This window comes from Protopterus annectens, chromosome 14.part0, assembly GCF_019279795.1.
Source record: "Protopterus annectens isolate FY-2018-M chromosome 14.part0, PAN1.0, whole genome shotgun sequence".
Lineage (NCBI taxonomy): Eukaryota > Metazoa > Chordata > Ceratodontiformes > Protopteridae > Protopterus > Protopterus annectens.
In genome coordinates, this window is record NC_056748.1 from 333,298,739 (window position 1) to 333,312,727 (window position 13,989).

Below are 13,989 nucleotides of genomic sequence, written 5' to 3' on the forward strand. Positions count from 1 at the left end.
TAAATTCATACTGCTGTAATATCATAAAGTAGTTAGATAGGGGTTTGCATCTTGAACTTGCCAATTGTGTGCATTTGTCTCCTTGGAGAGGAGCAATCTTTTTGGAGACTACTGAAACACCTTAAAAGTGGTATACTCATCTTTGTCAAGTCTGATGATGTCACCATCCTACAAATATACCTGTGGAAAGGAGAACTCCCAGTAATGTGTATAGTACGTCATGTAAATGTGTACTGCTGTAATATCATAAAGTAGTTAGGTAGGGGTTTCAACCCTGCACTTGGTGACTGTGTGTGTGTGTGCTCCACGTGTGTGACACTGTTGGTCAATGTGTCATGGGTTTTGCTTTTACTACTGTATGACATATCACAATGACAACAGTATGTGCATTATACATGTCAGGTAGCTGTGTGGCAAATACATATACATAAATGTGACTTCAATTATTTCATAGGTGGGAACCCTGCTTTCTCCATGAACACATCTGTTATCTTTTCCAGAGTGTAATGCCGCTTTCCAGACCTTAGGTCACATCTGTATGCTTGTGACAAGCCTAGCCACTGCAGTGATCCCTGCCCTACGTCATCCGTTTCACATACACTCATTACAATTTCTATTGAATAGTGTGAGTGAGGGTTTATGCCTGAGGCACATTTGAAACCTGTTCAAAAGCAGTAAAGTCTGTCAAAGATGGCTATTTATTATAGGTGTGCAACAACTATTATGGATATGCATGCAGACCTCTTATTGCTCATGTGATCTACAGAGGGATTTCCAAAACCCTTTGGAAATGTGATTATCAAAGGAGAAATTACTTAATACATGGCTCTATGTATACATCGGTACCTGTTCCACATTTTGGAGGCTACTACCTATGTGGTACTCTGGGGATACTATTGTTTTGTAAAAGTGGATGACTATGCTTTATTTGGCTTATAGCTTTACAGCATGGGATTGACACCAGGTATCTGTCTGTATGATACCCTTTTGGAGGATGTGTGTGTCATCTGGAGAATGCATTATAGCCCACAGTATGCATTGCCAAACGTGGCCAGACATATCCCTACTGTGTTTGCTTGTACCTAAGAAAGCTATATGCCAAATAGGAGTGGTCCCAGGACTGAGTGCAGGTGAATACCACTTGTTACTGGCATAGAATAGTACTTGAAGGCTGCAAATGTTACTGTGTGTCCTTCATCTGTGTGTCAGTTGTCAAGCCATCATTGTTTATGGGCAGGCTGTTGAAGTTATGTATACTACCAGAATGCAAACCAATGACAGATAGTAACAACAGTATCACCCACAGCACAGTGTCAAACCGTGTCATACACAGACGTGTACTCGCATTCCACAATGTGTGTAGTACAATGCATACTGGCCACCAATAGAAACTATGGAGTGTCAACACTGTCTAATACAGGGCATGTCACCCTGACCATGTGTCCACTATGCACGTACATGCAGACAGTGCACCTCAACCATGTTCACAAATGTACACCTGCAAATCTGTGCTGCACACATCCCACACTTACTGTCCACTCTATAACACATGCTGACAAAACTACACACATCAGCCAAGTGGCACATGGGCAGACAAAACACAATTGGAATAAACACTGGTGTAAACAATACTACATTGATAATTCTAGCTTTAATGCATCATGACTGCTCAGCTACACCTTCAAGAATATCATTACACTTTACTGCTGACAACATGCTACACATTAAAACATTGCTATACTGTAATAAAGTCACCCTGTGCATCAGCACCACGTTATCCTGTGCCTGCATCAATGTTACAGATGACAGGAGGTGGCACAGGTTTCATCATATGCACAGGGTGTGTTGTTGGTTTGCCAGAGGCCTACACTGAGCCATACAATTGACGTGTGTGTGTGTGAGGGTCAAGAGTACTGTTATGGGCCAATGTGGATGTAATGTGTGCGGGTATATATTTGCTCTAGGTGTCTGGTTTATGTGCGTGTGTCTGCATGCACACAGTTCCACCATGTGGCTGCCATATACAGGGATTTGTGGGACAACTACAGACTGTACCTGGCAGGCTTTACAGATCACCGTTTCTGGCCATGGATATGGGACCTGTGCCTGGCAGGGGTGCTACAGACAGTATCAGGTACTAATCCAGACTTGGTACTATCCTCAGAGGTTGACATATGTCCACTGGATCCAGGTCCCTGCTGGGACTGGCCAGATCCATGTGCACACGGTCTTCTAGGATGGTCTATGAACAGCCTCCCCAACATTGCTGGGGCTGGTACTGGCACTACGGGCGCGGCTATGACTTGATGGGTGTCCACAGCGACTGCCAGCTGATGATATTACTGGGATACGTCCACGTTGTCTCAATTATCCCACACTGTCCTGACACATGGACATGACATTGTGGAGGACATCTAATGTCTCACCCCAATGTCTATCAATGACCTCAGTGTAATTACGTATGGCACCTGCTAGGTCACGGATACTGTCATTTACAGAGGTGTTATGAACCCTCTGTGCCCTTAGTCCCTGTCTGGTGTACCGCTCCATACATACCTGTGCCTCCATGACAGCCTTGAACATGTTTGTGGTTGTAAGAGTTGTGACACATCTGCCAGGGGTATGATGACCAGCAGTGCTCTGAAGAGAACCCCTGGGCATCTGCCTATGTGGTACCATTCCAGACTTCTGTCTATGGCTGCTTTGTCCTGATGAATGTGCCATAGATACCACACTGTCCTGGCCAGTGCCGACTGTACACTGTCCCTCTGCTAAGGGCATTGGTGATGATAGATGTACAAGCAGTATGACTGTGTGCATGGATGGGGTGGAGACTTGTGTACTGTCAATTGGTGGCCCAACAACAGACCCTGACAAACCTGCCTGTGCCTCAACACACCTATCCTCATTATCACTATCTGTGTCAGTGACATCAGGTTCCCTGCTGCACTGAACCAGCCCCACATCAGCACCTGTGATAGGGGAAACAGGAAACACACTTTAAGACCTGTACATGATGTCAGACCACATGCACACATGCACATGCACACATGCACACACACACATGCACATATGCACACATGCACACATGCACACACACAAATACACTCGTCACTAAAGCACACAGACACACACACACACACACACACACACACACACACACACACACACACACACCACCAGTAATCTCAGAACATACTCAATAGCAGTTGATGGTGGGGTACAGTATCACAAGCAAAACAGTCATATCACACATGTCAGCATGCAGGACATGTGTTACTCAACAGCATGCAGTGCAAGTGTAGACAGTCCTTGTTACTAACAGTATACATGGCTTTGATGCATGTGTTTTGTTGTTCGGTGATTGGCCTCCCCCTGGAACACAATGCATACATGGACACAACATTGCTGTGCAAGTATTCAAAACTCTGTAATGTACTGTACACCATCACTCACAGGTCTACATACCATGGCTGGATGTGTATCTGTGTGTCACATAGATATCCAATTCTGATTAGAGCCTCTGTGTCTTTAGCAAATAATTGTGGACACAGTTTCAGCTCATGCATGATGTGTATACACACAAGATCAATGGTGCATGTATAACTGATGGAATACCATTGGTCCACATTCCCAAAGTACAGTAGTTATGGAGAGTGTAGATCATATTGTGGACATGCCGGTGTCATCCATGACATGGCATGCTAAAACACAACTGCAAATTTAAACATCACACATACCCAATGTGTGTCATATGACCTAGCCACTCAATAGCATCACAAGACATATATGTGTCAGTTGTGCAAATGGTGATTGGTATGCATATTGTTTACAGGTGCATATGTTTGCACACACACAACATTGAGGTGTATAGCAGTGAAAGCTATGTGTAGTACTGTGGTTACAATAACTGGATGGGGTGTAGTACCATAAGCCATCATCATGAAGCATCATGTGGTCACTCAAGGCTACAAATGTGTCCCAAACCAGCACCTATCATGCTGTACTGGAACTGCACTACCATGGCTAAATTCACCATTTCACAACCAGTTGTTACATGGGTTTGTAAGAAGGCCAATAAGGAGCATTGCCTAACATGAATGTGTTGTGTGTTGCAGAGTGTTTCACTGCCCCATGACAGGCCTCTACCCCTCAGGTATATTATGTGTGCTGTGTGGATGACATTTGGGATACTGGAGTGTGACTTTACAGAGGGTTTGTGAATCCTTCATGTGTAGCATGTTAACATGTACTGTGTATGGCATAGTTGTGTATGTTATGTGCATGTTGTGTATCGACTCTGCCTATCCAATGGTCACCACAGTGTAGCTACATTTGTTTGAGATGGTCTGTGTATTGCATGTGTTTGAGGCAGCTAATCACATCAGTGAGATGTGCATGGTCTCACAGCAAACATGCACAGCATGCATTATGGGTAGGTGTGTTACATTTGTACATGGCCTACACCTTAACTATGACATGCACTTTTAATTTGCAATAATAAATGTAGAACACACTCACCAGCATCTGTCCGCTGCCTTGCTGTCACACCAGAGGGACCTACATAGATATGAGACAGTTTGTCAGTGGCGACAACTGTGGCATTGCTACTGTTAGTTTGCAATCTTACAGTAGAACAGTTTACATTCACAGGCCTAGAGATTATATTCCAAATGATCAGTATTGCACAACAACAGGCTCCACATCTTCTAAATACACAGTACACATCTCACATATGCATGATCTATCAATAGAGGTAACAGTAGTCGACAGATATGCCATGTTACATGCATGTTTCATGTGTTCTTGCTGGGTGGCTCCAACCTCAATCAGGGTAAATGTCTGCTGTTGTTGTTGTTGGGCAGGTGCCACCAGGCTCAGGAGCAGCTCCTCCACTCTGGTGAGGGGGGGTGGATGTTAATCCCACCACCTGTTGCAAGCTGTTGTCTCCATACATCAGAAGCACGCTGATGGACATGTCTAAGTAGATCACTGCAGTGGTGGCATACCTGCTCATATGTCCGGTTATGCAAGCCTACCTCATTTAGCCTCCAGACAACATCTTGCCACATTGCAGTATGCTCCTTCTGGTCTTGGCTGGTTCTGGAGAATAGTAGGCTGTAGTGCTGAATCATACAGCTGGTAAGAATCTCATCTTCAGCACTACTGTATCTAGGATTTCTATGGTGTGCCATGATCCCTGGAAGACATAAAGAAAAAATATGTATGAGCAAGTCATATGGCCCATGTAACATTATACAGTACAGATATCACTGAACTGCCATATATAGCAACCTATTAGCTGACTGAGATTAAACACTTTCACTACCACTTATCAGTGCTCACCCCACAATTGCTTGAAAGTGCCTGGCACGCCCTATATAATAAACCATGTTCTGCACAGCAACAAAATAAAATCACTATATAAGACTATACAAAAGTACCTGGCACACTGTATGTAACCCAATGTACCACCTAGCCACAGCAGATATAGATAAAGCCAATGCATAAAGAAATATGTCATCCATCGCAATGTTTGTAAGGTCCAGTTACAGTATTACCATTATACCACACAACTTGTTGATGGTAAACCAGTGGCCAAAATATGTGCACAATTGTGAATATAGGTGCCATACTGCTGTAGTAAACTATAAATGTTGCTAAATAAGCAGTTATATGTTGTAACACACATATGACAGAGGACATGTTACAGGCATACCCACACACACATCAGACATAATTACAAGACACAAAGGTATGGCAACCCAGATAAGCTTTATGTGTGTACCATACAGTACTTTGTGTCAGTACTTACAAAACCTTAAGCTTGAGGAATGTAATCTGTGATGACTACAGGGACCACACAAAACAGTGGTTCCAAGCAATGTGGACATACACCATACTTTGCTGTTTAAGCCCAGAGCTTCAAGTAATACTACAGTACATGCAGGATTTGGATTCAGCATCAGTACCAATCAATAAGCATACATGTAGTGCTTTAGCCTCCAATGACACACCCCAGTTAACCCCAAGGGACTACATCAGACTGTATGACATAGTGTTTTATCTGCCTAGCAACAGCATACACAGCTTTTGCTGGGATCAAAGCAAGGACCCATAATACCATGACAGAAACAGCTTCCCACTAAGCTATCCCACAAATACACATCTTTGACATATTCACCAACACATTGACCATCACAATCAGTCAACTTTACATAGAATCTACTGCAACAAGTAGATGTGGGTGCATAGGAGTATATATGACTCTCTCTGTCTCTGTATATATATATATATATATATATATATATATATATATATATATATATATATATATATATATATATATATACACATACATATACATATCCATTGGTGTACATATACATATACATATAGGCACATATACAGTCCACCTTTCATAGTGGGAATATCAATTATACAAACGATGTGAGGTATACAGTAATGTAATAATATCGCACAGTCTTGTGAGAAATGCATTGAAAGTGTTCACAGCCCAGGTAGCTTTAGCAGGCCTCACTTGCTGCAACATTGCAAACTGAACAAAACACCCACAGTGTTTAACCACCACATGTCATATACCAGCACTGTATGTTGTCTTGTTTGTCACACACTAAAACCTACATACAAATATGCACATAACAACCTTCACTAACATATATATGTTCACCCTTCACAAACAGTTGCAATATGTCCCTTGCTCTATGCACATATACAGATGTTAATATATATGACACATATATATATCTCCATATGTGTGTGCCATACACACACAAGGTCCACACTGCTATAAGTCCCTGGACCTCACAGCTGAACTGTTGGGCCTTGCTGCAACATGAACAGGTGTCATATGTGAACACACAGTAACATTAGAGGGGGTATATATAGCTCCAAATGCTATTTTAGCATACTAGCCTGGTACAGTAGTTGCCAATGCTAAGCTACACTTTAATATGACTATCATGCATGTGTTACTCTGTCACACCCATGTTTATATAAATGTTTGGGCTAATCCCCCAAACAGCCATTGGCCACAGTACTGTACAGAACACAGATAACATGGATCAAATGTTTGACATTTAATGCTGAGCTACACATTTCACAGTTATGTCCCACTGCCCACAGGTACACACTGAATTTTCCATGGCAGTAGTTAAGCAGGACATCTGTGCATAGATAAGTACTGCTGCCACATATGAATGGTTCACATTATGTAGAGTACTCTTTAAAAACATCTACTACATGCCAGTAGATACATATCTGTTACATACCTTTCCTTTGTATGAGTTGGTATTATTTCTTTTTCTTTTTCCTTTTGCTTTTCACTGTCTCTCTCTCTCTCTCTCTCTCTCTCTCTCTCAGTCTCTGCAATAGAGTGATTGAGTTTGTTGGCAGCAATTACAGCCTGCTTTTATAGGTCTTTGTACATGTGCATGTGATGGCCTCTGCACCAATTGGTGGCCACCATTTGCTAATTGCGTGCAGCCTGCTGTGTGGTAATTGCAGTAATCACTGTCATAGCAACCCAATGCTATAAATTGCTAACTCAGTTAGGCGTGGCCCTTTCAGCTTTCCAAGATGGGAATCATGTTTGTTTGCTGTGGACATCATTGTTTAAGGCAGAAGGTTGGTATAGTTCTTATATCTGAAGCCAGGGGTGTAGCCAGTAATTTAAATGTTGTACTCAGACATGAATGTTGCTGCTTCTAATACACACTTGTCAGTGTAGAATTGTACTCACTCCTCAAAATGCTAACCCAAGATACATGGGAGTATGTACTTTCTTTTCTAATTGTACAATTAACTGCCATACAAAACTAGTTATTGAGATGTATTCCTTTGGCACATTAATTGTTTGTGAACTGCTATACTGTGAATATTAATTTACTCACTTCTGAACAGTTTGTGCTTTTTTAGTGCTGACATTAGCACAGGCTGCTCAAGAAAACTGGACAAATTTCAGTACTGAGTATGCCTACCTACATCCTTGGTAGACCCTGAACACACAGGTATATTCTACATTTGGGTAGGGGTGCAGAAGTACAGAGAGCATTATGTATTATTGTGTGAATTTTATCTTGCTGGACTTAAAGGGTTGCTGTGTACCTGTTAGTTTATCAAGGCAAGTGGTCCGTCTGCGTAGCTCCCAACTGTGGACCTATCCACATGGTAGCCAGAGGTTAGCCTGCTATCCTTTGTCTGTGCACCACACTGGTCTTTTCAGCACTGGAACAATGGCATTGTTACATTTGGTTGCTACCAGTACATAGCTGCATCCTTTGGTATTTCAGTGTTGTACTCCTACATAAGGGTATGCTTCTGGAACTCCTTCCAAAGCTATTTGCACAGTGTGTAACAGTGGAAAAGCTGATATGCCTGTGTGTTTCTGCCTCTGCAATGCCTCTCAAACACTCAGGTACATATTTGAACAGACTCAGGAAAAAGTAGGTAAAAGTGAGGTACACCTTTAAAATATTAGTGCCATTAAGTTGAGAATTTGAGAGAACCAAAGCATATGGATTAATACACCTTTTCTGAAGTACAAGCAGTGTCTAACTCTTACTTATTGTCATTATTCATTAAGTGTAATTCACCACCTTTCTGGCCAGCATCAGTACTTTTCAGAGGGATTCAGAGGGACACAGCTAAAATTTGTTTCAAAATCAGGAACATCCCTGAAAATTAGGCACAGTTGGGAGGTATGGCCTCTGCCCGAATCAGATATGCCAGTGTTTTTCCTACTTTGATACTGTGTGGGGGTTGTAAAGTGCTGCTGTAACATTATTTCCTGCTAGAATGGCTGCTTCTCCTATCACAGTCATGTAATGCAATACCACAACAACTGCTGGTAAAGATCCACAGAACAAGTTGTGTGTTATGGCATTCCTATTTTTCCTTTACATTCAGCCATTCTGATGAAGGATATATTTATTTCAGCACCACCTTGTTGTATATCTACTGTGGCTTAGTGGTACTTCATGCAGTGTAGTGTGTACAAGGTCCCAGGTTCAAGACTGACAGAGGTGTTTTAGTTTGCTGCTGAGCAGAACAAGGGCCCTCACATACAGAGTGACTAAGGCACTTTTAAGCAGTTGTAATCGGGTTTGCGTGGGTTTGCGCAATGCTTAGCAATGTGCACACTCACACAAACCTAACTACTGCTTAAAAGTGCTTACTCCCACTAACCCCCACGCTCATTTCTTTGAAAGAAAAGAAAATGGGGAGATAGGAAAGTGGTGAAAAAGGGGCACAAAGAGGGAAAGACAGCAGGGAAAACAGCTCGGGATGTGCAGGACAGGTATAGGGAAGTTCCATGGCTGCCCATTTCTTTAACAGCAACAGCTGTGTATATGCAATAAATTTGGAGGGAAATATGAAACCTTCCACCCCTTAGAGAGGGGTGAGGACAACAAAGTATGTTGTACTGCCAATTAAATTACATTTTATGTGTCCAGCGGATGTGTTCAAAATGGGCAGCTATGTATGGGGCGTATTTTTTTTTGGGAGCAGATTGCCCTTTTTTTTTCAGGTGAGAGTGGAATATGGGGTAGGGGAAGTAGGTATATTTGGGGAGGTAGGGTGGGGAGGTAAACAGACAAGACAAACAAGACCCATGCAGGGGTGGAATATGACATGTGGTGGGTGAACACCATTGACGGGGAAGGATGTTTGGAAATCGCAAGCCCATGAGCCCACAGATGGCAACAGTGGAACTGAGATCCCCACCCATGGGCAGTCACCACTGCATCTTCACAGCCCAGAGGGTGGCTGTGCTTGGGGCTGCATAGGAGGGGCAGGCTCATGTGTGAGTCACACCACTCATGCCTCAAGCTGGCATAGAGGATCAGTGACAGAACGCTCGATCTCTCTACGCACCACAGCCCGGACCATTTGGAGGTTGATAGGTGGCCCTCCTCTGCCCACACTTGCACAGGGGGATGAGCCCCATCCCCTGCAGCACTTCCACTCGAAGGTGGCACAGGGCCAATGGAGGAGGAGGTCCCAGGCTGGGCACTGGACCTGCTGGTGCCAGGTGCCATCGCCAGCTGAGGTGGGACAGGTGGGTCCGCTGGGACCGGCCTTCCCATACATTCTATGTTTTGGAGGATTTAATGAAAATATGGGTTAGTAACAGTCAACAGCATTCCCAATTAGTTATAACAGCATGCAGAAGTATTCCCATTAACCCAACACATCAGAGTTCCAACAGTTGAACAGCAAGCATAACACATGCATATATAGAACAACAGTGGACATTACAACAACATGCAGGTTTAATTGATGGCAACAGGCCACCAATATAGTGGTATTTGAACAGGGCACATGCATCAAAATAAATGCAGATATTTATAAACAAATAGAACATATGTCCCAACAAATGTTTTGAGATTAAACATACCCACTGAGGTGTGGAATTGCATTTTTTATGCACATACAGTAGGGTGGAAAACGATGGCTCCATTAACAACTTATATATCCTTCTAGTTTACACTACATTCCTATTAACTGCAGTTATATGTCCCCTACATGTATTATTGCACTACCCAATTGTCCTTAAATTGTGAAATGGGTTTTGCTAGATCTTTATATACATGAGCTGTATCTGACATACAAACTGTCCGAGATGCAGATGTTACTGCTACATATTTTGTGAGTTGCTCAGACACACTACTGCTGAGATGGTACACTGACAGCTCTACTTTCCTATAATTATCTAGATATGTTCAGGTAAAATTATCAGTTATATGTTAACAGCTCCCTACATTTCTGGCAGCACACTGACATTTCTGGAGAACACAATACCAAGCTACTCATGTGCCAGATTAACCTGTACATGCTGGGCATGAACCAACAATTGAGGACTGTAAATATGCTTAAAAGCTACTGGCACTCCCTTCATCCACTTTATATGGGCCTACCCAAGTGTGGGTTAACAGCGCTTAATACAGCAGTACTATTTCTATAATGCAAGAGTACAACATATCAAAGAAAATGACACAGGCACACTCCAGGAATTATACCTTTATTAAAGACTTAAAACACTTTTCTAGAGGCTCTCTCATTTATTTTATATAACAGTACATGCAGAATAATTACTAACCTGCCTGGTGGAGCAGCCTTAGTAGCCTATCTGCATAGGCTTGCTGGTTCGCAGCATGGACACCTGCAGCTGTGAAGTAAATGAAGTGATATTGAGACATACCTATCCATAGTATAGACTAGAATAGCAATTCTTACATACTTAATTCCATGGCTACTTACTCAGTATTGGGGCATTTTCCATCCCATGGGCCTCCTGGATCCACTGGTCCAGTTGATCCTCCTTGTGTCTCTTCAGGTCTGCGTGGTGGTGTCTGACCTGCTCACCAGTCTGAGGGATGCCTGTGGCACTGGTGAGTTCATGAGCTAGATTGTTCCAGGCTTCCGCTTTGTATTGGGTGCCCTGGTACTGGCCCCGCAGGAGTCTATCCTCATGATTATGGACAAGGAGCCAAACCATTACTTTTGACTCTTCAATGCCCCAACATTGCGCTCAAAATCGAGAGCCCTCTCCAGCACCGGCCATGCTGCCTGCAGATGGGAGCTACAACCAGTTATGGCAAGTATTCCTGCCTATGGAGCTTAAATATGCCTCATTTCCCACACTTATTTGTGATTGGCCAGTTTTGAAAAAACTCAGCTGAAGGCACACCACAAAACTATTGCGCTAGTTAACGTAGTGCTCAGCTATGAGCAATTACATTTAAATATGCTTAATACTGGTAAACTTTGCTTAGCAGTGCTTCACATTGCTTAAGATACGTTACTCATGCATCCTTCAGTATGCATAACCATTTCACCTTCTTATATATATAGATAAAATTCATTCACTACTACATAGGCCATTTCAATGCTTTTTACAAAAATTTAAATAATAAATGTCAGGAATTATTTTTAAATACAGATTTCAAACAGAAAATAGAGGGGGGAGTGGTGGGACTCGAACCGGGAATGCCTCCTCTTTGTGCGAAGGCTCTAACACTACGCTATTGCTATTTCACTGAATTTGCATATAAGTTTCTTATTATCCTCTTCGGTGTCTAAACTGCTAACTGTAGCTAAGCAATGGGCAAACCCGTGCAAACACGCACAAATACGGGCAGCTATATCAGAAATAATAAAAAAAAAAATGTTTACATTTTTAATTGTACAGGGGTTTAGAATGTGGGGGAGTGTAGTGTTGGGTATGTACACATTTGAGCGGACTCGCTCATGTAAGTAGACATTTTCCAAGTGTCAGACTTGCAGGGGCGTGGATTTTTGGACTGTTCGGCAGTCCGACATGCCCCCTTCACTCGTGCATGCTCCATGTTAGCCTTAGAGTTGAGGCAGCATGCCCTCATTAATATGCATGGCACACTGCCGTCTTACTCTTAGACTGGCTCTTCCGTGTAAAACTAATCTAGTCTTACACGAAGGATTAGAGAATCCTGGGGTGTATTGATTGAAAGTCCAAAAACTGATAGATAAAAACAGCCTTGCTGAATTAAGAATTCTTATCTCTTCCTCCCACTAAACAGTGTAGCATTCATTGAAAATCCAAGTCAATTAGTAAAAGTAATAATCAACAAATAATAGATAAAAACATCCTTGATGAATTAAGAATCCATATCTTTTGCTTCCACTAACCCCCCAAACAGTGTAGCATTCATTGAAAGTCTAATCAGTAGAAATAATCAAATAATAATAAATAAAAAACAGCATTGATAAATTAAGAACTCATATCTACCCCCCCCCCCATAAAACAATAACTGTTGCCAGCAATGGCAGGATTCCCCATAATTTTGCCTCTAAGACATTCCTTACAAATCAGTTACCACTTCTCATTAGAATCAGGGGCAAATTTATAAATAATAATCAGACAATGATGTCTAAAATGGCAGTACTATTAACCTGAGTTACTAACAGAATAAGAGAATGTGAATTAATCACATTTTGGCATGAGCTTGCTAAGGCAAGCTTATGTCCGAGACAACCTGTAGGTAATCCTGTGGAATAGGTAGGCCTCAGGTTGCTAGTGGGCTTTGATTGTAGGATACAGGTGGCTGGTATAGGAGATATTATTTGTTTTTTTTTTTGTTTTTTTAAGATCTCTTTGTTGCCTGTTGCTTGGGACTGTGGGGTTGCAGGATTCTGTGGCAGGTCAGGAAGGATTGGGTTGTGCACGGTGGTGAAATCTTTTGCTGTGGTTGCCAGTTTGTCCTCCATGGGGGTTTGTGTGAGCTGTTGCCTCAGCTTGGTTGTCATGTCCATTGTGATGGTTTGTGGCAGCTTGCCGTATTTGTGATGATTGTGGTGAGGTAGTTGTAGTGGGTGGTATTAATGCCCCTTTGTGAGTGCAGTCCTGTGTTTTTTTTTTCTTTTCTCAGTTGAATACAGTTTGCTGTCCCACGAGTTGCAGTGGGTGCAGTACTTTAAGGGTGAGGCGCATTGGTGGATTTTCTTGGAGTTCACCATGTCGGGGGTCCCAATAGTTGCATTCATAGTTGGAGTCCTGCTGTATGTGCTTCCTTAGAGTGGGAAGGATGGGGATGTTTTGCTTTTAGTGGTGCTGCATGCATGATTGTGGTTGGGGGCTGCTGAATGCGCAATTGTGGTTGGGGGCTGTTTGCCATTCACGTTTTTTTCGTGGGCTTTGTTTGGGTGCGAGTGGTGGCCTGGGGTGGCGCATGTGCATGGTGCTCCTAAGTGTCGATGGTTGCATGTTGGAGTACATTGCAATTTTATGGTGTGTCCAAAGGTTTGCATCGTATTTTGTTCCTTCCTTTCTTTTTTGGGGTTTTCTGACTGGTTGTTCATGGCTCTTGAGGGCAAAGGTGGTGGTGCTTTTGCTTTGCGGTTAGTCGACCATGCCCAATTTAGGAAGTGTTTTCTTAGTGAAGCTGAGATTCGTTTCCCAGGCTCTGAGTGAGTGGTTGACAGTTGCTG